The 27657-nt window shown below is 37.9% G+C and overlaps 1 long non-coding RNA gene across 1 annotated transcript; it reads left to right on the top strand.

Moving 5' to 3' along the window:
• The first annotated feature begins 842 nt into the window (after positions 1-842).
• On the top strand, positions 843-24088 carry LOC116912031. The gene is made up of 3 exons (XR_004389414.1): positions 843-983; positions 13034-13116; positions 23885-24088. It is a non-coding gene; the product is annotated as an uncharacterized LOC116912031 (long non-coding RNA).
• Positions 24089-27657: the final 3569 nt, after the last annotated feature.

The following is a 27657-nucleotide window of genomic DNA, read 5'->3' as shown; positions in this document are numbered from 1 at the left end:
GGATGGGGCCACACACCCACCTCAAAAATATGAATTCAGAAGTGCTCATGTCTAAAGGAAATACAGGGACAAAGAGTGGAGCAGAGATTGAAGGAAGGGCCATTCTGATATTGTCCCACCTAGGGATTCATCTCATCTGCAGACACCAAATCCAGACACCATTGCTAATGCTGAAAAGTGCTTGCTGACAGGAGCCTGATATAGCTGTCCCCTGAGAGGCTCTGCTAGAACCTAACCAATACAGATGCAGATGTCTGCAACCAAACCTCTGAGGACAGGGGGAGTTGGGGGAGTTGGGGGAGTCCTTTGGGGAAGGACCGAAGGAGCTGAAAGCATTTGCAACAACATAGGAAAAACAAAAATACCAACCAACCAGACTCCCCAACAGCTCTCAGGGACTAAACCACCAACAAAAGAGTACACATGGAGGGACCCATGGCTCCAGCAGCATGTGTAGCAAAGGATGGCCTGGTTGTGCACCAATGGGAGGAGAAGCCCTTGGTCCTATGGGGGTTCTCTTATTTAATAAAGGTGTATTTATAATTTGCTGGATCTCAGACATTATTCTATCTAATCTGTTGTAGACACAGCAATGCTATAAGAGAGAAATTTCTCTCATGGACCTTTTGTTCTATTTGCAGGAGAAAAAAATATGAATTAATCAATCAAGATAAACAAAAAGCTTTACTTAAAAGTAAAGCCGTGAGGGTATCAGTGGAGCAGAGAGGTGACCAGCAAACGAGACTGTGTTCAAGCAAACAGGATAAAAATCTAAAGGACAAAGACATGGAAAATGAAATCAAGGAGAAAGAAGTTCGCTTTCTATGTTTGAGGAAATGTATGAGGCCAATAGGCACAGTCAGCAGTAGGAGAGAAGCTGGGGTTGTAACTCAGGGTTCTGATCTGATTCAACTATGCAAATTCTCTGAATCTTGTCCAAGGCTACACAACTGGAAAACAGGAAAGTTCACTTTCAAAGCCAGGTAAGCCTGAGAATCTTCCTCAAACTCATCCTTTTCGAATGCTATAAGTAGATACATATTTTTCATGCAAAGCAGATACACCATTGCCTATGTGGTTTGATTATGAATGTTCTCCATAGGCTCATGTGTTGATCCTAGATCCTTGCTAGATGGCCCTACTGTGGGCGATGGTAGAAACTTAGGAGGTGAGGTTTTGCTGAAGCAAGGTCACTTGGTGTGAATTCTTGGGCTATTTTATTCCTGGCCTCTTTCTGTTTACTCCTCTGCTTTCTGCCTTTTGTAAGGTGAGTCACTGCCACATGTGACTGCTACCGTGAGGATATCTTCTTATGTGTCTGGGGCTAAGAGGCTGTGTGACTTTCTGAAACCATGGGTCAAATAAATATTTCCTTACTTAAGGTGTTTATGTTAACTGTTCTATTATAATGACAGAGACTAGCTACTTTGTTGCCAAGAGAAGCAAAAGAACTAAAACACACACAAAGACACACACATATGCACACATGTATGCATATATGCATATACATATATGAATAGAAGTACATATGTACATTCATGTGCACACATTGTCTATTCAGGCTGCTATACAAGAATATAATGGAGTGATTTAAAGATCATAAATTTATGCCTGTCTTCAAAATAGCTTTCAAATAATGTTACTTCTCTTCATCCCTAATTTGATTTACTTCCCCTCCCACGCTAAGACCATTGCTATTACTTTTCAAGCAGCTCCCAGTTTCTACTTTGGGCCTCTTTATTTTATTATGGATTATAGCCAGTATAACATTTTGCATGATGACAAATCTGATTATGTAATTATCTAATTACTATCATTTAAACAACTTCAATGACTTCCAGTTTTCTGTATTGTAAAACAAAATCTTTAACTGGTTAGTATTTCTCTACTATGCCTAAATTCCTTCTTTTCAAAGAACCATCTTTTTCTTAAATTAATCAACCCATTCATTTATATCTCAAATGATATCCCTCTTCCCAGTTATTCCTCCACAAACCCAGCATCCCACATCCGCCCTCTCCCCTCCCCTTTGCCTCTATGAGTGTTCCCTCCCCCCAAGTCCTGTTCCACTATTCCAGCATCTCCTTATGCTGGGGTTTCAATCCTCCACAGGACCAAGGACCTTCCCTCCCATTGATGTCACAAAAGGCCATCCTTTGCTACATATGTATCTGGAGCCATGGTTCCTTCCCTGTACACTCCTTGGTTGGTGGGCTAGTCCCTGGGAGCACTGTGTAGTCCGGCCAGCCACTATTGTTCTTCCTATGGGGTTGCAATCTCCCTCTATTCCTCCAATCCTTCTGCCAGCTCCGCCACTGGGGTCCCCAAGCTCAGTCTGATGGTTGGCTTCAAGCACCTACATCTGCATTGGTCAGTTGAAGGGCCTTTTCTATCTCTGCAGCAACTAAATGCTCTTTCAAACATGCCTGTCTCTTCTTCTCATTAAGCCTTGCATCTTTTATAGGATCAGGCTTATCATTTACCTTCTCAGTTCCAATCTGAGCACGTGATACTCATACAGTATCATGGCCTTGACTCTGAAATGCCTCCTATGCATTTTTATTTGAATAGCTGTTTCTCAACCAGGGTCATTGTTTTGGAAACCAGTGGGAATTTTAGGAGCTAGAGACTGGCCACTGGGGACAGGGCTTTGAAGATGATAGTTCTTCTCTGTTTTTAGTCTCAATTTTTGTTTCCCGCCTGTACCAGCAGGACAACTTCCAGTACACAGATGAAGCCACAATTACTGCCTTTTCTCCCACCATGAATGATTGAAATCTCTATAAAACCATAGGTTTAAATTACCTTTCCTCTCTTAAACTGCTTCTGTCAGGTACAAGAAAATTAACTAACACAGGTTTCCAGGACCTCTGGCATACATTCACTAAGTTCCTGTTTACAAGATCTAAAACTGTCTGTGTTTCTCAAAAACATATCTAGTTGTGTTTTTGAGTATTTTTTCTCTAGACAGATTTTAGAACTCATAAGAGTGAGGATCAGGACTACCTTGTATTCAGGTAAGTGTGCAGTCTTTCCCCATGAATAGTTATCAAATAGTAGTATCTGAGTGAACACTGACAGAAAACCTTTTCTTTATCACACTGTGTATCTGGACATTGATGACATGCTCTAGAAGCATGTCACTTAGCTCAAACTGCTACAACACATATACCTCATGGTCACTTTATAACTATGTGGGCTTTATCTCAATTTTCACTAGGTAAATTATAAAATGCCATGAGAACAAATTCTGGGCCAATCTGGATAAAAAACATCCCTAAGTTAGAGTGAGTTAACCAAAGGTTTGTTCTCTGTTCATCTGTCCTGTCCTGCAGGTCCTTAGAACCAGTCTTACATTTGTCATGACCCCGGGATATCTGGAGTTTGCTGCTCTCATTCCATTCCTAGGCCACCTCACAGAGGAGTAATATACCAAAGGGTCTCCTCTTTATCCAAGTCTTAGTCTAGTTAGGATTTTCTGGAATGGACACTCAGTCCTTCTTTCCAGACCACCAATGAGAATAATGATGTGATAATGTCCAGTCATGGTAAAAGTAGAAAAGTATGATCTTTTTATGTTAATGGAAACAAAAACAGATCTGGATGTAGGTCATTTGCAAAAAAATGCATTTAGGGTTAGTGGGATAGATTGCTTGAAATTAAGCATTGCTGTCTTCCATTGAAGTATGTGGTTTCCTAGGCAATGAATACCCAGGGTTATAACAAAACTGAACGAAGCCTTAGTATGAATAATATTTTGCCAGATGGCACATGACTAGAATATGTTTTTCAGGAAATTAGACTTAGGTATTTATTAAATTAATGAAGAGTATATTTGGTCAAATGATTATTGTTTTTTACATTAATTGAACTGGGATGCAATGCTAAATGCTACCAATTCTCTGTGAGAGCCTAGTTGTTGATTATTGATGCTGGAGCACTGTCCCCAAAACTGGGAAGATTGTATCTAGACAAGAGCGCTGTTTTACAAAGTCAATCTCTCTCTCTCTCTCTCTCTCTCTCTCTCTCTCTCTCTCTCTCTCTCTCTCTCTGTGTGTGTTCACATGTAGATGGGCATACATTTGTGTGCCCATGTATGTACATATGTGTGGAGACAGAAGATGAAGCCAAGTGTCTTCCTCTATCATTGTCTACCTTATTTACTGAGGCAGGGTCTCTCACTTCAACTCAGAGCTCAGCAACCTGGCTAGTCTTGCTAGCTGGTTCACTGAAAGATCCTTGATCTCTGTCTTACCACACTCTTCAGGCCTTTGTGTTGTTATTGGGAATCTGAACCCAACTGCTTCAGATTTACCCATTCAGCCATTTCCCCAGCTGTGTGTCTATCTGTGGCAGGAACTGAATAGGTGTAGAAACACTATGTGATCTCTAAAGGACTATGGGTATATATATATATATATATATATATATATATATATATATATATATATATATATATATGGTGTCATTATGCAATAGTTACTAAAAGAAATAAAACTTAATCTGACACAGCAGAAGAGAGGCTCAGAGTGATCCTCTTTTGAGTATTCACCTAAGTGTGCCTCTGTTGATTTGTATTCCTGGAAGGAGGAGCATGAAAGCCTCTGTGTTTAAGACATATTGATGCGATTCCCCATTTGCATATTATGGATTGCCACCAACAGGCATTGAGTGGAAATCTTTATGAAAAAAATGGTACTGTCACAGAAGGCTGTGCTGTAACAGGTTTTTTTTTTTTTAACCCTCTTTTCTGAATATTTTAGCCTTAGTCTCTAGACTTGGGGAAATGTATTTCAAGAAAGCAACTTTAAATTGCCATGCGAAAAACAACAACAGAAAGCATGACAAGAGACTTTTGTTTAGTCCTGATGCACACAAGCCAACTGTAAAATCACATCAAGAGAACTGAATAATTAGGACCATTTGAATACAGACAGCACATGAGATGAAATTAAGAGTTGCTTGTTGGGTCTTTTAGGTGCATTACTGTCATGGTGCTAGGGAAACTGTATAAACAAAACATGACCTTATCAGTCAGAAATCCAGGCTGAGGTATTTGCACCCAAAATGATCTGGCATCTGGGATTTGCTTTAAGCCATTCAAGAAAGTAATGAAATAAACAACCAAGACTGAAGAGATGGGGTTTCATAGATCAAAGATGATATTAGGAAAATTCTTGTTACCAAAGATGGATACCTGAGGCACAGGGATTTATCGGGGCTATCTGTGCTGCTTTTAAAAGACTTGTAAAACCTGCATAATACAAGAACTAAAAGAAGCATAAGAAATTGCCTTGTAAGAAGATGAAGTCATTCCTGGGATGTGGAGGAGCATCAGGAAAGTCCTTTTGAACAATGAGTACTTTTGGAATCTTCTCATAGGAGGTTTGTGCCAAGAGAGGGATGGCTGTCTTCCACTGAGAGTGTGCTCCTTTTGTGAGTAGAGCTGAGGGATATATCCAGACATGTGGTCACAGTACAAGTGTTCTTCAGAAAGATGTACTCTAATACTCTAGTTACTCTGATAACTAGACAAATAAATAGAGTCAGTAGAAACAGGCAATCACTGTAAGTGGTTGGAAAGTCAAGGTCTTTACTGGTCAATCTCTTCCTTATCATTTATTCTGGCCCAGACTCTTGAAGGCTTTGCCATCCAATAGACCCATTTATCTGAACACAAGCAAGTATATCCACACATCTTTCTTTGACTCACAACTATTCTTTTGTCAAGTGATATAGACAAATGGCTCACCAAAGCTATCCAAAAGCTTTGATGATTATAAGAAAATCTTATAATAGAAATTACAAACAGTGCTATAAAGTGGATTGCTGAGGGATTTGTTATTCTATTGGTTGGTTCTATTATTCATTCATCTAAATATCAATACATATATATCCGAAACACTAGGATAGGCACTGGGACTTTAAGGTAAGTCATTTAGGGAATTTGCAATTTAGTGATCCAAACACTCAATATCTTGTTATAAAGACTGAAAAGAAAATTTGGTGTTGGTGGTGGGGTTTGTTAAATCATGTACTAAAGAAAATGCAGATATTCATAACACCACTCCACAATTTTTTTGTCTTCAGTAATTGCTGTCTTTTTCTGTTCTTTCTTTAACCACCTTGGATCTACATGGACATGCCTTCTTTTGAGTAGCCTTAGATTGTTTCCTATGTGTGTGTCACCTAGTTTGATGTCTTTCTATTTTCTTGCATAAACTGGCTCCCTTTCCCCACACTCAGGAGGGCAAACTCTTCTCCATTCTTCAATACCTAATTTATGCATCACACCTCTTAGTGTGACTGTGGTATACATTTTCTTGCTGCCTAGAGGGAAACGATACTCTACTACAAACATCTGTCATAGTATTTAAGATTGGTGTGGTTGTTTTTGTTTTGTCTCATATGCCTGGATGCTTTGTTGAACTCTGAAATGGTAACAACAGATTCTATACCTAAAGTGTTTGTGGCATCAGTACCTGAGATGATGAGTGATGCAGAGGAGATGATCGATAAATATTTATTAAACAAATGAGAGAACGAGTGACCCATGGTAGTGGAAGCTCTTCAATGTAAAGGATTGGTCCTTTTATCCCCTGAGAGCAATATACAGCAGTTCCTTCTGAGTCATAGGATTTCAAAGTTGGAAGACATTTTGGAGATCATCTCTTCCAAACCATAATTCAGTACATATTGCAGAGAACTGAGCTTTCTTGATATGCATGGGATGAATTTCCTTATTCTGTGTTGGTCCAAAAAGATACTTTGTGTGGCCAAAGTATATGATAGGGACAAGCAGGGACAAGTCTATGAAAAGTTAAACATTTCGGAAATAGAATTATTTGCCTAGGAAAAATGACCATATTCTTCTTTAATGTTCATAGTGTTTAATACTCCATGTTCCTTTCCCAGTTTTGGGTTCCTATTGCTTGCTTTAGTTTTTAAGTTCTTCCACATATTTATTAATTTATAACATGCCATTTCATCTAATCATTTATTAGGATCCTTGCTTATTATCATCTAGCTTCTGACTCCGTGTTCCCTTCTCTACACAAATGTTTACCTCACTAGTTTGCTATGTTTGCAGCAAATACTTAGCGATATGCATGATGTTTTCAACCAGAGCTCATTAGACCTTCTCCGTCAGAGAAATTATAAACTTTCAGTGACTGAAAGATCTATATGTTGCCCTACTGTGGATGAACAACTTGTGCCATGTGTAGCCTCATTGTATAGGTTCCACACTGCTGAACCACTCTGTAATTCTGTTGCTGGAGAGGACACTGCTGAGAGCACACTTGGATGCCAGGCAAAGAGCAAATAGCTATAAAGTTTTGCACTCACTCTCAGCTTCTATTCTTATCTCTTCATGAACTGCCAACAAACAGGTCATAGGCTGGACCACATTCAGAGGAGTAACTAATTTCAAGGCTGGATTCCAGAGTTCCTGGCCTTGCTTTGAATGTTCTCTGTCCTCTTTACTAGCCCCGTGAGTTTGAACCAGTTTTCCGAAAATTGGTAGCTCTCAGTTTACTCCCATTCAAAATGGAGACACTTAAAAGCAACTAGCGGAGGGTTGCTTCAGATACAACATGGGCTCCTGCATACGGATGGCTAAGAACACACAGCTGGTACAGTCAGTGCTTGCTAAATGTCAGCTCTTGTTATTGCTGCTTGACATTTCCTCAGTCAGGAACACACTCTTCACATCCGGGTTCATGAATTTCAAAGCTTCAGTGTCATCCAAGGATGCCATCCTGGGAAAACAAGTAAGCTGTGAGGAAGACCAAAGGACCAGTGTACCTGTTCAGACCAAGGGCAATGATTTCTTTTGACTTTTCTGATAAGTAACAATGGAGGCTATTTTCTTCCTCCAGCTGGGAAAAGAAAGAAGACCAAAGATAAAAGGGGATACCTTTTACTGGGATTAGAAATTGTGGTTGGTTTGCTCTATCTTCTCATAAAGTTTGCTCTTTTATGTGGCATTCAACATGTCCTGAACGTGGTAACAATGGGAGGGAAGAGAGCATTTAGCTCAGTGTCTGTTGATGTCAGAATCTCAGCATTTGCTATAACCCCTGTTTTGCAACAGCCCTTCAGTGGGACAGAGCTCGCTCTTTCTTTCTTTCTTTCTTTCTTTCTTTCTTTCTTTCTTTCTTTCTTTCTTTCTTTCTTTCTTCCTTCCTTCCTTCCTTCCTTCCTTCCTTCCTTCCTTCCTTTCTTTCTTTCTTTCTTTCTTTCTTTCTTTCTTTCTTTCTTTCTTTCTTTCTTTCTTTCTTGAGTTGCTAGTAGTAATGTCCCATAAAGATATATCCTCTTGGATGTGGAACATCTCTAATTTAATATATTTATTTTTGCAAAATAGACTCGAATTAAAAAAACCCAAGAGATCTCAAGAATATCTAGTAAATATATTACTTTCACACATTGGATATGCTGAACAGATTATAACAAAGAGGACTTAGATACTGGATAGGAAAAAAAGAATTGGAGAGATGGTTCAGCCTAGTTAAAGGCTATAGTAACAAGCAATGATGTATATACATTCTGTTATAATTGGATTAGCTGATTTAACTAACATGTGAGAAATAGCAGCAAATTATTTGCACCCATGTCACATACATACCTTACAGACTCTTGTATACCACATTCCAGGTGCTTTTCAAGGTCTTCTTATGCTTTAAATAATTCAGCTCCACTTAATGCACTGAGAGATATCAATGCCATTCCTATTTAAAGCAACCACAACAACAACCTTAAATGCAAACAGGTTAATTAGTTCTCCAAGGTTACTCAGTTTATAAGTGTCAGAACTAGAATTTCTTTTATTTTCTATTCAGTTTTTGGGCATTTCATATAATATGTGTTCAGCATATTCTTTCTTCTCCCCAATTTCCTCCAAGGTATCTCCAATGTACCTCTCTGCCCTCTCAGCTTCATGATCTTTCTCTCTTGGAAAAAAAGAGAAAAATCTCAAACTAAACAAAATACAGTACAATGTGCTAGCATTCCTCCACAAAGACCCAAAACAATGGATTATGATTTGTATTGAACTAATGTATTGACCTGACCTGCAGTATGGTTCATATACCCATGCCATGTCGTTGAGGGAAACTGATTTTCCCTGTGCCAACAGTTATCAATTGCAAACAACCTCTTGTATAGGGGTAGATTTTTGTCCCTACTTGCCTTTCTACATACTGATATTTTATCTACATTGAACTTGTACATGTCTTGTGTATGATTTCATAGTCTCTGTGAGTTCACATGTCCATAAACTCTGCTGGGTCTGGACAATATTGTTTTCATACTATTATCCAGTTCCTCTGGTTCTTACGATCTTTTCACCTCATCTTCTGCTTAGATCCCTGATGTTCGGGAGGAGGGCTGTGCTATAGACACTTAGGTTTGAGCACCCTAGTGTCTCTTACTTTCCATACACTGTCCAGTTTTGTGCAGTGTGTCCGTGTTAATTACCGTCTACTACAAAAAGCCCCTTTGATGAAGGTTGAGCAATGCACTGATTTATTGGGTATAACCATATATCAGTAGGATTCCTTGATATAGAAATGAAATTTAAACTCTTGGCTAAGTCCTGTATTCTCTAATACTATGGCTTTTATAAGGTGATCATATTTACCTCAAGCAGAATCTACCAAGAGAAGCACTAGTACATTCATTTTTGGTCATCTAAAAGACATTATGTGTTTGGTAGGTGTACTGAGTGGTTCTGTATTGGTAGCTTCACATCTGTACCATAGTTTGCAGTTTTCATAAATGCTACCTGGTGAAAAAGTCTATTCATTGGTGTTACATCAAGGTATAGGCTTGTCTACTTCTAATCACTCATTGCTCTTCAGCTCCTTTTGGGTAGCTCAGCTTGATTAGGTCATCTTTCCTTTTCTTAAAACCTTCTTCCATTCACGGATGCTCCCATTCCTTCCTCTATTTCCCTTGCACCAAGATGGATGGAATATTCTAAGATGTTTCTGCAAGAATGATAGTAAATCATCCATGCACAGTCCTGAGGCAGTAAATAGCACTGAGCATTCTCAGACTGAAGAAAATCAATGGATACTACCTATAGGAGGATTGTTTCTTAGCTCTTTCTGCAGTTTTGAGGGAGAAGTTTAAAATTCATAAAAGTTAGAAAATGAAAAGCAACTGAAAGATGACACCAAGTCACAGTCCTGTAGAAGTGTGGGACTGTATTATGTGACATACTTGTGCATACTGGATACCCATCATGGTTCCCAGTGTATCCTAAATACACTTTCTTATAAAATAAAGGCTCCTCAATACTCTCCCTGTAACGTGTGTGTTCCAAAGACAGACAATGTTCATGAAGTAATATTGAGTTTAAGATTTCTCACACTCGATTCTTTCTAGACTGTGCTGAACCAAGATCAACCCATTTTCTACTTTGACACAGTACTTTCTTCTGCAATAGAAAACACATTTCTGTTTTTCTGTCCCCTTTTCTGAAAACACAACAGAGTTTCATGTCAGAAGCTTTTTTTCCTGAGGGTACTTTTTGTGTCAAAATTTCTCCCCAGGCACTAAAACCCAAAGAACAGACCTTCCAAAAACATTGGTAGGTAGCAGCAATTCTATGATTCAGTTCTGCCTGACATAGGGTAGGCAGGACTTCCTCATAATTTTGATAAAGATTAGCCTTGACACTGCCTACTTCTCAAGTCACCTTCAAATTGAAGGGCAAGAGCAAATCTCTAGGTGTGATTAAGAACCTTTTAATAGGGCAAAGTTTAGCAGGAATGAAAACACAGCCTGCATAAAACCATAAATAGTTGTGGTTTTTTCAACTTTTGAAAATTCAGATTGCTAATCAACTACTTGCCCAAGGATGGAAGGTGTACTATTTGCGTTTGTGCCAATCAAATGGTGCCAAACATTAGGCTCACACAAGACTTATCCTTCTGCAAAGTAAATATGGCTTGCTATTGGTTATCACTTCAACTACAAAGAGTTCTAAGCCGTGTACTATTGATCCAGGTAAAAGAGATAAAACCCAGAGGACTTAGTGTGCATGTTCTTTTGCTTGAGGCAATTTCCTTCCCTCCAATTGCACATTTCAGAGCATCATAAAATGCTCAATGGGAGTCCCGCATGACCACGACAGTTACTGTTATTGCCAAGAACAACAACCTCTGAGAGGCTGTGGGTGAGAAGTAGGTATAGTATTTGCTTTGTACGAGGAACAGAGGCTGGGGAGCCAGACTGGTCAATTTCTTCAAATAGTAATAGTGTTGTCGCCTGTTTTCCTCTCTGAAACCTAAACAATACATTTCTGAAAGCTATGTTGGTGTCCACAAATTTAGGATGGTCACATTTTCCTGTTGACCTCGGATTTCTATGATTACAAAATGTCTTTGATGGTAACTCTAATGATGGTCCCACTTTAAAGTCAATTCTCCCTCTGTTAAAGCTACTAGCACCATAGTGGGTGACGTTTGCTGTACACATGGCACGGCGTTTCCTGACTTTCTCTTCCACAGCTCTAACATCTTTGTAAAGGTGCTTCACAAAAGCCCATCACGCGATCTCTTTTTTTTTTTAACTTCTCTTTAAAATCTAGACTGAAAATTTTGTCAATGAACTTGGATAAACAGTAGATTTATGGGTAATTTCATTATTAATAAACCCATGCATAAATCCATGTTTTGATATTCATTACTACTTGTCATATCTCCTCAATTTTCTTATTCTATTATCTTCTGGATAATCAAATATTTTTATGACTATTTTATTTCTAATATCTTTTGTAGGTATTTTCTTTGTCACTCTGTTTACCTCTTTAAAATCTTAATATATGCACCATCTAAACAAGGAAAATACCTAGTGTGAAATAAGTGTTCTGTAGGTTCCTTTTCTATGGAAATTCTGTGGCGCACAAGTCTCCTTTTGTTGTCCGTGGCATATGTGTGTGTTCTCTACATATGTGTATATACATGTGCTTCCTTATGTGTGCCTACCTGAAGGCTAAACCAGGGCATCAGGTGGCTTCTTTTGTTCTCACATTATTTCCTTGAGATAGGGTATCCTGTAGTACCCAACGCTCATCATCTTTGGCTATGCTGACTGACCAGTAAGCTCTGAGGATCTACCTATACTCAGTTCTCTATGGTGGAGTTATGGGGACTTTTATTTGTGTACAGTTTTTACATGTTTACTGGGAACTGAACCCACATCCCCATGCTTAGAGAATAAGCACTCTAATATATTGTCATCCCCAGACCATGTGACTCAAAATTGTGTTTGAAAAATCCTCATGTCTCTTCACCATCTCTGGTAGCTGAGGCTCCTCTGGGTTGCAATAAGTCAGATATCATTGAATGTGTACATTTTTCTTTTTTCTTCACTGAAGACCAATAGAATACACAAGGCCAAGCTTTTGCCTTATGTCCTGGCTTAGCAAGTGCCTTCTGAGAACAAATGATAGATTTTCAGTCCATGTTAGACATGATTTTTTTCTCTTTAGAATTCTTTCAGTATTCTGAGCCCCCAACTTAAGAATGACTTTATGATTGTGATATTTTCATAATTCATCATTTTAAGTGGAGCAATGATTGCCACTCCTCTCCCAGAAGCAAACGATGTGACTACTATTGCACATCTGAGATGCAAAGGCTTATCTCAAGGTTAGAGGGCAGAGGAGGATTGCGCAGTTTACATTCCCACTGGGCCCTGGGCAAGTGATTTAACCACTGGACCTTTGTTAATTCTTCTTGTAAAATAGGATTAATGATTCACCGTGTCTTTAAGGTCATTGTGAGGATATAAAATAATGAATGCAAAATATTCCACATGATGCCTGAACATAATGATGTTTTAAAGGTTAGTTACTCTTATGACTTGGATATGCTTTGAGTTTGTTCCCTAAGGGTTTGCATGTTCAAAGCCTGGTCTTCAGTTTGTGGATGGCCTTAGGAAGTTGTGAAAATCTAATAGGAATATGGTTGGAGGTATTCTGTTACTTCCTGTCTGCTGACCTGAATTCTTCCTTTCATAGGTTCTCCATTATGCCATTGGCCTGAAGTCTTAACTGGAGCCAAGTATGGTAGATTTATGCCCTTAAACCTGCCCAACTATGAGGTAAGGATGCCTCAATTCTTACAAAGAAGTCTGTCTTAAGTGCCTTGCTATATTAGCTTGAGCAACAGGAAGTAGACCAGCATACCTATTATTAGAAAGGATTGATTATGCTAGATGGGAGCCCAGACATCATCAATTTTGAATCAGATGCCACTTAGGAATATGGTAACATTGTATAATCTGTTTAACTTCTTTATAGCTATTGCTTCATTGTGAAATTTAGCATTAGTGATAGTATGTCATAAGTGGTCATGTTTTCATGTCATAGAGGATAAGGTTTCCTTCATAAGGGGTTCAAATGAGAACAATATTGACCTGTAATTGCGGACGTGCTAAAATATCAGCTGTAACTAAAGTTTAGGTCATGAGTGTGAAGTTGAGATCAAGTCTCTGGGAAATTCAATTTAATTGATCACAAAGCATTATTTTCATTCTCTTCGTATAAACATGGGTTGCTCAGAATGGCACATCAGATGATAAGGGTGCATCTCATTTTACTTACTGTGCCAAGGTTGCATGTAGGCTCCTGGTTCTTAAGCAAGCTTTAGGAACAAAATGCATACATAAAATCATCATCTTTCTAAGCGTGCTGAGAACTGGATCAGTTGAATGTCATCTGAGTGTATTTGGAGGATAAATGTCTATATGAGTTTCTTTTGTGAGCCTCTGTAGAGGGGTATAACTGAGAAAAAATTCTACTCTGAAAGTGGTGACACCATCCATAGGTAAGGACCCCATATTGAATAAAAAAGGAAAAGGGGAAAGCTAGAGAAGGTGTTGACATCCCTTTAAAACTGCAGTTGTAGAAGCCATTGTTGCTCCTATACCCTCCTCACCATGATAGACTGTGCCATCAGCAAACTGTAAATCAAAATAAGCCCTTCCCCCCTCAAGTTGTTTTTTTGTCTGGTCTTTGTATATTTCCATCAATTTTATCAATAATACTTCCTTTTATTCTTTTGATTTTTTTTTAGTTAAAAAAATCTCACTTCTAGAAATGATATTATATAGTAGCTATCATGTTTTTATTTTAAATATTATTTAGCCCAAATAAAATCTTAAAAATCTTGTAAAATCATAATTAAAAATAAGAGCATTTAAATTTATTTTTTAAATTATAATATGGGATATCATCCCCTACCTTTTCCTTCTCCCGAAACTCTCTTATATACCCATCCTTGGTCAATTTTTTCAAATTCATGGCCTCTTTTTCATTAATTGTTGTTTTATATCTATTATATATGTCATATATGTAATGTCATATATGGCATGCATAATTGCATAAATGCATAATAGATCCTTCTCATGCTACATAATGTTAATTGTATATATATATATATATATATATATATATATATATATATATATATATATATTTTCAGGGATAGCCATTTGGTACTGGATAACTAATCAGCATATACTAAAACCAAAGCCTGTGATCCACTAAAAAAAAGTGAATATTTGAAAACTTCACCTTGGATTCCTCTTAATTTGTTCTCTCCTCTCAATTTGAGATATCACACTTAGCAAGTGCTTACGTGTCACAATTCTTCTCTAATATTTCAGCACATTAAATGGAGATACAAGGGATAGCTGGTTTCAGAAATGCTCAAAATTGATCCATTAGTGACACTTGTCCACTCTTCTTTCAAATAGGAGAACCTGGATCACAAGCAAATTTAAATGACGTGTGGGAGATCTTAGGATCTATGTATAAATTCATGTTTAGTTCAGAGTCTAATGTTTTCCAGTGAATGGGTGGTCTTACTTTCCTGCAGGCGGGCCAAATGGAAAAGAAGGAAATAAATCTCTTTCCTTCTCCATCATACTTCCACTAGCCCCAGAATCTATACCAGAAAATTTCATCTTTTTTGGTGGACCCAGGTCACTAATCTACTCCATAGATAGGCCTTCTCCTCTCCAGAGGCCACCTTGATTTGCACCCTTCGTTCTTACCATGGTTTCAGCAAAAGCACAGAAGATATTTTGTCTGCCTGTGCTGCACCTCAATGGCTTTCTATTTGTCCCGTCATCAGCACAGACTGTTCATCTACTTTGAGCATACTTTGTGGTTTTCTCCTGTGGAACTTGCAGCCCTGGTAATAAAGCTAGTGTTCAGGGAGGAGCAGAGTGAATGTGACTCTTTCAATGAAGCTGAGAGCACAGCCCTTGCTTGTCTCTTGAGGTTGACAGCTGCATTTTTCTGGAAGCACTCAGGCCTGCATGTATTTTATTCATGTGGGCCTCACACGATGAGATAGATTTAATCAATGGACGTCAACTACCGCACATTAGATCCTAGAAGTTTCTGTTCTTGGCACTTTATGAACTCTGAGAATTGTTGATTTTTCAAACAGGAGTGTCAACATTTGTTTGGTTCAGCGTCTTATCCTTGAGGGAGCAAGTTACAACTGACCCTGCTAGGGATGAGTCAACTGAGGTTGACCAAGACAAATTTCTCCACAAGATCTAAACAAGCATTAGAGAAAGAGGAGGTGATGCTTTGTTATATTTTATTATCTCTACCAATGAATGTTTTTTTTCCCTCAGGCAAACTCTTATGTGGAAACTGAAGTAAATCTTTTAAAGGAATTGGGGTGAAAACATTGCATAACTTTTGACTTATTATTGTTATTTTTACTCGTCAATAAAGGCTCCAAAAATTCAGAAGCTCTTTTATTGATGAAATAAACATGTGAAGTTGAAGATCAGTGATGATAATTACTTCACATTAGAGGCAATATTCAATTACTTTTGGCTGTTCCTTCTTGTTTTGTTCTTCTGTGTTAAATAAGTCTCCACTCCATGGAACAGTAAACGTGAAAGTTCTAGTTAGGTAAGGATTTGGCTTGCAATTTCTTTGTGTCCTTTGGTTCAATTGACTAAGAACTTTGAGTCTTTTCTTAGTTGAGTTACTATAATCTCAATACTCTCTCTATGCATTATTACAAATATATCAATTAGAGAGATCCAATGCCTACAAGGACAGAAATAAAAATATGATTCTCTGGTGATGTGTATAACATGTAACATCTATAGTTCTTCTTGTATCACTTACCCCACACTGTGATGAAAATAGTCACTGTCTATTATCCTTGTATATCCTTTCCTGATGCTCAAGTACAATAGAAATGGAGGACAATTGTTTATGTAAATATGTATAGTCCTACATCCCAAGAAGTGTAGACTTCAACCAATAATCTTTCTAACAAATGATTTATTCCCACACATTTTGACTGTATGCACAGGGAAGAGAATAAAGACTTTCTTCTAAATTCTGCCCCAAATATCGCAAGATCATACAGTATAGGACAACTGTGATTTCACACTCTAAAAACCGTGTTTCAGTGTACCTGCTGCTACTGTTAAAACGATAAATATCCCTCAGTAAGCACACATAGGAATGGATGTTTGAGTCCATTGGCTGTGTTTCATTGGGTCCAAGTTTTAAAATACTGAAACATGTCTGAAGAATCTTTGATGTGGTCTATTCTGTGGCTATACAGGGTCAAGTCAGCATCTCCACTTGTCCTAAAATGTCTATAGTGCTCTCGTCTGTATGTTCACTCTAGAAAATTCCTTGTTTTTAACACACTTCATGTAGGTTTCTAAAGTTTTATTCCTATTGTTCCATTCAAAAATAGGTTCCTAGTTTGGAGTGCTCTCTACAAAAGAAACATTCCTTCCAGTAGCCCTTTCATGATGGCCACCATCTATGATCTTCCCAGCCCAGGCTCACCTGTAGTGTGCATCTGTTCTCTCACTTTATAAAACATATTTCAATGGCAACCAACTCTCTGGTTAACTGCCTGCTTCAATACAGCAGAACACTCTTATTTTTTTTTTCATTTCATTGGATTTTTTTTTATTTACATTTCAAATGTTATTTCCTTTCCTAGTTTCCTGGACATAAACCCCCTATCCCATCCTCCTCCCATTCTTTTACAAGGGTGTTCTCCTTCCCATCTACCCCCTCCCCACCTCCACAACATTCCCTTACGCTGAGGTTCAACCTTGGCCGGACCAAGGGCTTCTCCTTCCATTGGTACCCAATAAGGCCATCCTCTACTACACATGCAGCTAGAGCAGTGGGTCAGTTCATGTATATAATCTTTGGGTAGTGGTTTAGTCCCTATGAGCTCTGGTTGGTTGGTATTATTGTTCTTACAGGTTTGCAAGCCCCTTCAGCTCTTTTAATCCTTTCTCTAATTCGTCCAACGTGGTGCCCATTCTCAGTTCAATTATTTGCTGCTAGTATTTGCCTCTGTATTTGACATTCTCTGGCTGTGTCTCTCAGGAGATATCTATATCTGGTTCCTGCCAGCATGCACTTCTTAGCTTCATCAATCTTATCTAGTTTTAGTAGCTGTATTTATATGAGTCACATGTGAGGCAGGCTCTTAATGACTATTCCTTCAGTGTGTGCTCCTAACTTTGTCTCCATATCCTCTCCTATGAATATTTTTGTTCCACCTTTATGAAGGAGTGAATAAATCTTGAGCTTCATGCAGTCTATGGATTATGTCTTGGGTAATTCAAGCTTTCAGGCTAATATCCATTTATTAGTGAGTGCATACCATGTATATTTTTCTGTGATTGGGTTATCTTACTCAGGATGATATTTTCTACTCCGATCCATTTGCCTATAAATTTCATGAAGTCATTGTTTTTGATAGCTGAGTACTACTCCATTGTACAGATGTATCACATTTTCTGTATCCATTCTTCTGTTGAAGGGCATCTCTTATATACTACTATTTTAATATTAAGCCTAGTATAAGTACCATTCCATTATTATTATAGAAGTATTATATTTAGGACAATTAGTAATGTGTTCATTTTAGCCATGCATATTTTATAAAGCAAAGTATATGGTACATAATCAGTGACTCCTATTTGCACCATGAGTTTTTAAAAAGTAGTTTGGCAGTTGATTAAGTAAAGAATGCTTGAGTGTTCACTTCAATAGCACATATGCTAAAAGGTATGCATCTCAGATAGGAAATCAGGCATATTTGGTTCCTATTTCAGATCCAATTGTGCAGTGGATCAAATATCCCTGAATGGAATAGGAAAGGTACAAGTTATCAGCCTGTGTTTTTTCCTTTTCTTTTTTAATGATTTAAGAACATCAACATTTATTTATCATGATAAAAAAGAAATGAGCTATGAATTATATCAAAGTGATAACAGAATACTTTCAGACCAAATTGATTTGTTTCTGGAGATTTGCAAATGCTCAGATCTAATTACTGTTTCAAAGCATTGACATAGAAAAACAGTTTGTTATTCCAGGAAAAGTTGTTAAGCTAGGGAAACCTCCAAAAGCTATGGGTAGCTACTGCTACAACTGTTTGGTTGGGTTCACAAAGATTGTGTATGATTTCCTGTCTTGCCAGTTAATATCTAAGATCCGTAGCTTCTCTTGAAGACAAGTATTCTCATGTATAAAATATAGAATATGACATCAGTGCTTCATATCAAGTCTTCACATCTTCTCTGATTTGGTGAAAAAGTTAATAAATTATTTTAAAGTACAATGATCAAAGCATATGTTACCATGTCATTGAGAAGACAGCCTAACATATGAAATGAGGGCTGAGACACTGCATGCAATATATAAAGAGCTGTGGTGAGCCTTTCCAGATCATCTAAGACAGAGACACAGCTCTTCCTGACTTTGGTTGTCTCCATTTCAGACCTTTTGATGTGATACAATAATGGCTGTTTTGCTTCCATCCCAAGGTCAAATGAATGCTGTTTTTTGGAGTGGATGCACTATGCAAAAGTGAGAACTTTGAGAGGATGTCTGACATTAAATGGGACCTCTTCCCTGTCCAAGTGGAAGTACCTTGAGTAGTCAGAAAGTCTTCTCTTTGTCAACTTGGTGAAATGATACCCTTATGATCCTAGACTCCTGATCTCTTTTCTATGTGAATGAACAGATATTGATGGCAAGAATGAAGGAAGACTGGGTAAAAGCACATTTTGGCACCTACTGTGTGTCAGATTGTGTCTCATGATGACATTTATTTATCATGCCATGTTAGTTTACTTTCCCTATTGCTGTGTTAAAGTTTAAGAAACAACTATGAAAACTTAAGAAATAAAGAGTTCCTTTGCCAGGTGATATGTTCCTTTATAGTCAGGAAAGCATTGGGAAAAGAGCCAATGGGTGTGTGTGTGTGATGTGGTTCACACCGCATGGACAGATAGTCAGGAAGGAAGCTAGGCTAGAAAGCCAAAAGACCCACTTCCTCCTCCAGTAATGCCTCACTCCCTTGAGGCTCTATAACCTTCCCAAACCATGTCACCAGCTGGAACCAAGTTTTCAAACATGTGAGTCACAGGGGATACATGTGAGTCACAGGGGATACATGTGAGTCACAGGGGATGATACAAGGCCAACAAGACAGACGTTACTTTGTGTGCAAAACAAATGAGAAAACAAAGGCTAAGAGGGCTTACATATTCTAGGCAAAGGACATCATGAGTACATAGGCCTACGGAAATTCCATTAGAACTTAAGATCTATGAAGCAACACCATGGCGGCTTGCTGTATTTGCCAAGGTAGACTTATGCCCTCCTTCATCACAAACTTAAGATTATACAGAACATTTCCTCGTCCTTTCTCCTGGAACATACTCATTCTTGCCTGCATGTCATCTCACAACTTGAGGCCACTTCAGTGGTTAACTGGGAAAGGGTAGAAAGTGTGTCTTCATCTGGATTCCTGTCTTATGTGTCCTTCACAACTATGGTCTGTGGTCTGCTTATGTAGTAATAAAATAACCTTAAACTGAATTCCATCCAACATTCTCAGCAATCTTGAGACCCAAACGCATCACCTGTGGTTTGGCTTAGGAAGGCGTTGCTGTGGCAGCACCGATCCTGACCATTTATCTTTCATTGCATTGCATTAATAATTCTCATCCATGTTTCAGTAGCTTGGCTAGCTGGCTCTCTTAGGGTGGTGTGAAAGGGTAGATCTATTCTGTGAATACAAAGAATAATTCTAAGAAAGAAGGACTTCTTTCAAGTTCCTTCGAAATTAAAGGGAGGGGGGACATACAGCTGCATGGAGGCTTTGAAGATCCAAATCTCAGTAAGAATCCAGTCCTAGTGGAATACAGTGGTTGCTGATTTTCAAATGTTTTTTTTTCCCTTCTTCTTTGTTGGCAAATGGGCTGGAATTAATGACTAACCAGTTCTTTTATCATCAAGGACTATTATTTTCTCACAATGACCTCAGAGTAGCCATGGCATTTATGATCTTATTCATACAGGCTTTTTGCCCAGAACCATAGGGGAATGAATCTTTCCTTCAAATGAAGAGTGTTACTGACTTCAGGGTACTCCACTTCCTAAGATAAGTTAGATATTTTTTCTGTAAATAACACCATATTTTAAATACATGTGGGTTACACTTATTCTCTGTCATTCTCTATCAAATGGCATATCACCTCATTGGCCTTCATAAGACTAGGAAAAGACAAATCATGCCTTTCCAAGTGTTGCTGAAAGTTTTTCTTCTGAGCCTGCTAGAGAGGTAGAAAGCTCAGCCCAAAGTTTGTCTGTCCATCTCAGTGATAGTTCCTAGTAACTCAGGGTTTGGTGGTTTTCTCAATAAAATGCCTATTGTTTTGTACTACTGTAGGTAAGAATAGCATAGTCAGAACACCTGTCTTCTAAGGACTTGATAAACCTATTTGTCTCTTCTATGTGACATATAGATAGGTCACAGCACATTTTCTTTAGCTTCCTCTCCATTGCAAGTAGGTTCTATTGTAATTACCGAATTAAATTAAAAGTATAATTAAATGTTGTCAAATTATTATATATTTTTTGTTCTAGCAAGATAATATCCCTTCAGCTTTATCAAGTCTTCAACCATAGATGCAGTCACATACATGGTAAAATTAAATTTCTCTTTATTTAGATTTACAAGTATCAGAATTTTCAAGACAATTGCATATATAAATGTATATGAACATGCAGTTTAAATACTATCTAAAATAATATAAGCTAAGTGAATGAATAATAAGACATTTAAGTAATAAAATTAAAACTGAATTAAAATGATGATTATACTATTAAAATATTTTGGGGACAAATATAATCCTTTAATATAACTATCACCTCTATTTGCTTATCATACTGTTTTTCTGGCATTATTAATTTCTCTATGATTATAAACATACATTATAATAGATGCATAATGTTCTATCATATAATCAATTATTTTCTAAGTGGCATGTGTTTTATATTTACATATATTTTAAACAGTACATAAATATATATATTTTGAGTCTAGTCTGCTCATTTAGGAAGAGACAAATTCTGTTTTATATTTTAGACATATGCTATCAGTCAACATGAACTTTGCACACCTCCGTTTCTCTCTGTATAAACAGAGCAAATGTAGTTGCTTTAAGGTGTGATGAAGATCACACCAAATAATGATAAAGAGAAAGAAAGTAGATTAAGTTGTGTACCTCTCAGATTCATTTGTTGAAGTCTCCTCCCCAACATCATGAGATTTGGAAGTAGCACCTCCTGGAGGTGATAAAGTTAAGAAAATTGAGTTCTCATGAATGGATTAAAGACCTTATAAGAGACCTCAGAGAGCTCCCTTCCTCCTTCTTCATGTGAAGACATAAAGAAAAATGAGAAATAGTTGTGTTTCTACAAAGGCTTCTTATTGGACTAGAAGCCAAGTCTTTCAGCACTGTAATTTTGGTCTTCTTACCATGGGTAGTAGTAAGTTTCTATTACTGATAGGCTACTCGACTATGGTATTTTATCATACCAGTATAACTGAATTTTTAAAAGGATGTAGTAAAACTATCTTTAATGGGAATAGGAAGCACTTGCTGCTCTTACAGAAGAGCTGAGTTCAGTTGTCAGCACCAGCATCAGAAGTTCTTAACTATCTGTCTCTAGTTCCAGGGGTCACACCACCTTCTCCTGACCTCTATGTATGTTATACATACATGGTACACATACAAATAGGTACATGTACATATATATGCTATATAGATAAATGATAGATATAGATATAGATAGTAAAATCCTTGAGTCCATTTCTGATGAGTACCAAAGCAAAAGTAATGATTCCTACCTCTGGCTTAGGAACAGGGCTTCCTCCTTAAAATGTGGAACTCAGGAACAAGACTCTTCTAGTATGTGCTAGTATAACTGGTATAGTTAATGATGGTTAATGTGAGCAGGATGGATAACGGCATCATAGGACTTAAACACATTGAGGAAATCAGCAGACCCATTCCCTTTTAAGGTCATACCACATTGTAGTGTTCACTGGGCACGACTATTCCACTCTCTGGTCATTACTATTCTATTGGGATAAACTATACTGATAAAAAGTAGCTAAGGGAGAGGGGGCTCATTTTGACTTAAAGTCCTATAGGAGATATGATCTGTCATAGTGAGGAAGCAATGGCAACACGGAATGAGTTGCCTTGGTTATGTTCCTTCAGAGCAATGGAACCCTTACTAATACCACTTTTATATCCTGCTTTGGTGCTTTTGTGTGCCTGCTCTGAATGTGCAACATAAGAGTTATTTCAGAACAGAAGTAGTGAGTCTGAAGCAAAAATACATGTAAGATTCTTAGAACAGGCCTTAGTGTGTGGTAGAAGCACAGGGTAGGTAAACTGAGGCTCAGTGAAGTGTAAAGGTAGATTATGAGTACCTCATGTGTCTAGGTCCTGGAATAGAGGTTTCATGCCTGAGGCCCCTGTTTCTCACCTCTGAGCCGCACTGCTTCTCTATACTTTAAAAAAAAATCCTGAATGATCTACAACCCCACCTTTGTAGAAAAAACGAATTGAGGTTAGGTTAGGAAATAGGAATGACCCAACCTCATGTGACATTGAACACTCAGAGTTGTGTGATTCAAGAGGCACTCCACCATAAGCAGACTGATTCTGGGGTCCTGACCTGGGCTTGCACATGCCCCGCCTACTTGAACATAGACCAGAGGGCATAGCCGAGAGTGTAGGAGTGACAAAAATCAATTCTAGAACCTACCTTGCATGGTATTCAAGTGGTCAGTTTCCCACTTGTGCCTCAAACTCATCACCTATGAAATCGGGATATGATTTTTATAATCCACTATATACCTGCCAGTCCTGTCAAACTTTTCCCCCAGAGTGTAGTTGTATGTTACCTCTTCTCTGCTGGAAGCTAAATGCTTAAAACCTTATTGAGTACAGGATCGACCACAGTTCTATAGACAGGCTAAAGAACTAGTGAGCTACTTAGATTAATCTGAAAATAGATATGGGGATTAATAAAATTCCTTTACTTCCTGCCTCAGGTAGAAAATGTATCCTAAATGTATTGTCTGCAAAGATGATGCCTAGATTCAGGACCTTAAGAAGGGAGCAAGCCCTCATGCAGTATAAAGTCACTAGGCAGTCTGTCCAGTGATATCAATCTCAATTTCTGGTACAATGATTCAGCCATCTTTAAATGGTTCACACCTGTCGTTACTATATGTGAAGATAGGGCTTGAATACTTCAGCATCAAAACAAGAATGGTTGCCCAGAGACAGAACAAAGACACAGTAACCATAGACACTTGTGACAGGATTGTGGAGTGCTTAGGCACATATCAACCCTAAGAGTCTACAGGCGCACTAGAGAAACAGTTACATGAAAGAGGAACTCCTAAACAAAAAGGCCAAGAGTCTTACAATTAAAAGAATGCAACTTGTACGCTACTTTCTTTCTCATATCTTCTAGCCAAGGATCTGTCAAGTTCCTTTTGAAAATGTCCCTTGAAATGGAAATTCTCCTTTTCCTGAACACCGTCTAAAGTCTAACCAACTCTGCCTGGTAGATCATCATGACTTCCCTATAACAGTCTCCACTGGGACAGCACTGTCAATCCAATCATTTATCCACATAGCTGTCAATTCCTCCCGTTCCTTAAGATGTCTGCTTGATATGGTTGCATTCAGCTGTAATTCCAGCATTTGGGGGGGGGGTAAAGGAAGGGGAATCAAGAGGTCAAGAGGCTATAGAGAGTTTGAAAACAGCCTCTGCTGCTCAAGAACCAATTTCAAATACTAAAAAATTGTGTGTGTATGTGTATGTGTATGTATGTATGCATGCATTTATATATGTACATATGATATAAATATCTCTTCTTTCACATACTTTTACAATATTTCTCATCGGAAGAATCTCAAATTTTACAATGATCATTGTCAGTGAGAAAGACTAAATCTTGTTTAATAATTCAATTAATCATCAAACATAAATGTCTAGGAACATGACACAATTAAGACATTATAGAGGACTGAAAATTGAGCAAGAATGCTTTTCTTTCTGAAAACTATGCCATCTTTTCACCTTCTCCTGTCTGTGAGGTTCAGTGAGTAATTTAAACTCACCAAATCCATCCTCTGCTCTTTAAGATGTGGCTATATTCTGTGGCCTCACAGTGGTTTTTAAGAGACTCAGATACAACAGGGTATATGATGCTCTTTGCAAACTGTAAAGTACAATAAGCCTATTGATTAGCTCTTCAAGAGGAGGAAAGAAGATGGCAAACTCCCCCATTAAGGCGAAAGTAATCATCATTAAAATAATTATTGCAAATGCTAAGGCTGGTGAGCTATATGCCCAGGGAGAGATAGGGCAATGTTAGGAATGTTCCTGCAATTCATTCTAGGGAAGGAAAGCAGCGATTGTATTTTTATCTTTGAATATTTCATATATGTGTACATTATACCTCACCCTCCAATTGGTACTGTCTGCCTCAGAATGTCACTCTTCCAATATTTTCATATCTCATTTAAAAATGTATTTTTATCATCCTCTTAGTCCTATCAGTAATGTTCATACACTCATGGTGTGCATAGCCATTTAGGCATAGATAACTGGCCTGTATCTACCCATTTCCCCAAAGTGAGTACTCCTTTTCCAATAGCTATCAGCTTGTAGTAGCACTTCAGCAAGTGGTGGGGATTTGAGAAACCTTGATCTCGTGAAAATCTTGGAACCACAGTTCCAGTGAATTCCTGTGTGTAAGAGCATGCCATGCTCAGAAGATAGTATTTCACAGCAGCCCCTCCCCCATCCTCCAGCTCTCAGATTTGTTCCAGTCCCTCTTCCACAATGTTTGCTGACTTTGGAGATACAGGACATCGATCCAGAAATCCCATTTGCATCACTTACAATCACATATTCTCAGGAATCTGAACAGGAATATGTTTCTGCATTAGCCACTTCCCACTGTAGTTAGGAGCTTCTCTGATGAAGGTTAGAGTAGCATCATTCTATGAATATTCAGAAGGCAGTTTGTCAACATGACCACTTAGCAAAAACATTAATAGGGCTTATGACTTCAAGAGCCACGGGTTTTGATCATGACTACTGTATGAGACATGAATTGCCCCCTGTCAAATAGACCTCAAATAGAGTCAAGAGAATGGTTGGCAAACCCATAAACATTATTACTTCTATTGCATCATCAGGAACATGTTGCTTTGCAGGTTGGCATTGTATCCTGCCAGGTCCATAGCTGAGTAAGACAATTGATTTGTTTTTTTATTGTTGTTGTTTTTGGTTTTATTTGTTTGTTTGTTTTCCAGGAGCCAAAATATCACATTCCAGCATTATAAAAGATAGGCAGCAGTATTTTCCTGATCAATCAAGGTTGGATTCTCTGTGTCCTGTGGTCAAATTATATGAAGATTTAGCAGTAGCTTCTGTGTGTAACTTAGAAAAATGACAATAGGGAGTATTGTTTTGGCTGGCTCTGAAGCCTTCCTGATAACTAATAGGAAGATAACCTATGCCTGAAATGAGATTTTCATATAATAACCCATATCTTAGAGCAGCACTACTCACCCATGAGGGGTACTTTATTAGGCAATTTCTGCTTGCCTAGGGAGACAAGATTATTGGCAGATGACTAGATATACTGTTGAGAGTACAAAAGTGGCTTTATTAATGGTAACAGGACAGTGTAAGTATACTTGGATACCAGCTTTATGTAGTCATATACATATAAGAAAATTCGCATTATAATTAACCTGGGCAAAGTTCTCCTTCAGTTCTTAGCTGTGCCACCTTAAACAAGTCATTGACTGTGGAGGGTTGAATAACAATAACCCTCATAGGCTAATATATTTGAATTCTTGGTCCCTAGTTGGTTAAACTGTTTGCAAAGATTAGGAGGTATGCTTTGTTGGAGTTGTTTCATTGGGGGAACACTTTGATGTTTCAAAAGACTTAATTCTTTCTGGTATGTCTCCTCCCTCTGCCTCCTACTTGTGGATTAAGATGTTACTGGTCAGATGTTTCTACCCCATGTCTTTCTTTTGCTATCATGGAATCTAACCCTCTTAAACCATATAACAGTTAAATGTTTTCTTTTATAAGTTTCCTGGACAGTCTGTTTTATCATAGCAATATAAAGGCAACTAAGACACCAACCCTCTCCAAAACTTTCTTTGCAAAATGGATCCAATAATAGTAATTTTGAAAGTGTATTAAAAGTATTGATGAACCAATACAGGCAGAAGTCTCAAATTCAACCATTCTCAAGAAAATTTGTGAACTATGTAGACTTTTCTGCTTGCTTATTCTGGATCATCTAAGCCTCACATTCTTAGGTCTCTGGTCCTGTATTCAAAATAATGGGTAAGCAGACTCAGGCTGAGTTAGTTCATCTGGGCATAATGTACTGATTCTGAACTCAGTTGTGCCTGAGAGTAGTTAAAAAAGCAAGGCAAATCCATAAAAAGAAGCAACCCATTGGTTAAGGTGTTTTATTGGTATATGGAATTTGGGGATGACAAAACATAAATCGGAATAATGAAGAAATAAAAAGAAAAGAATTCTAGCTTTCTTTGGAACTAACCTGGGCAAGGTTCTGTTCCTTAGAAAAGGTAAACTGCACATTATGCTCCCCCTGTAAGCATGAAAATGCGGTGGTAGTTGCCCAACACGCTCATGAATCTGACTATATGAGATTCATGATACAGAGTTTCGACAGTGCTAAATGACACAGAATTCTTCATGAATCTGTGTAAGAAATTTATAAAAGTATCTCAGCAAATTTGTCCAAAGCATTTTATTATAGCTGACATTTTTATCTGTACTCACAAAGCTGCTTATGGGTATGTAGAAGTCTTAAGTTGCTGAACTGGATAGGAATTTTGTGGCCAGCATTCATTATAGTAAATTATTATCTGTTAATGGCATATCTTCTCATCCGGGGCTACTTTTGTAAATGAAGTTTCATTGGAGCGTAGCCACATCAAGTTGTATACATATGGTCTGTGGCTTCTTTTGTATAGTGGAATTGAATAGTTGGAACAGAGATCTTAAGACTCATTCTGTAAAGTATTTACTATCTAACTTGGTAAGAGAAAGTTTCCCAATCTTCAGTTCTAATGCTCATTGCATACTAACAGCCTCAAGAAGTCTCATATCCAAGAAATTTTGGTTTTTAACTAAGAACTTCTGGGTAGGCAACTTCAAGAAGGAACTCAATGATGCCT

Source organism: Rattus rattus, chromosome 1 (genome assembly GCF_011064425.1).
Source record: "Rattus rattus isolate New Zealand chromosome 1, Rrattus_CSIRO_v1, whole genome shotgun sequence".
In the NCBI taxonomy this organism is placed as follows: Eukaryota; Metazoa; Chordata; class Mammalia; order Rodentia; family Muridae; genus Rattus; species Rattus rattus.
This window is presented reverse-complemented; position numbering and strand designations above follow the sequence as displayed.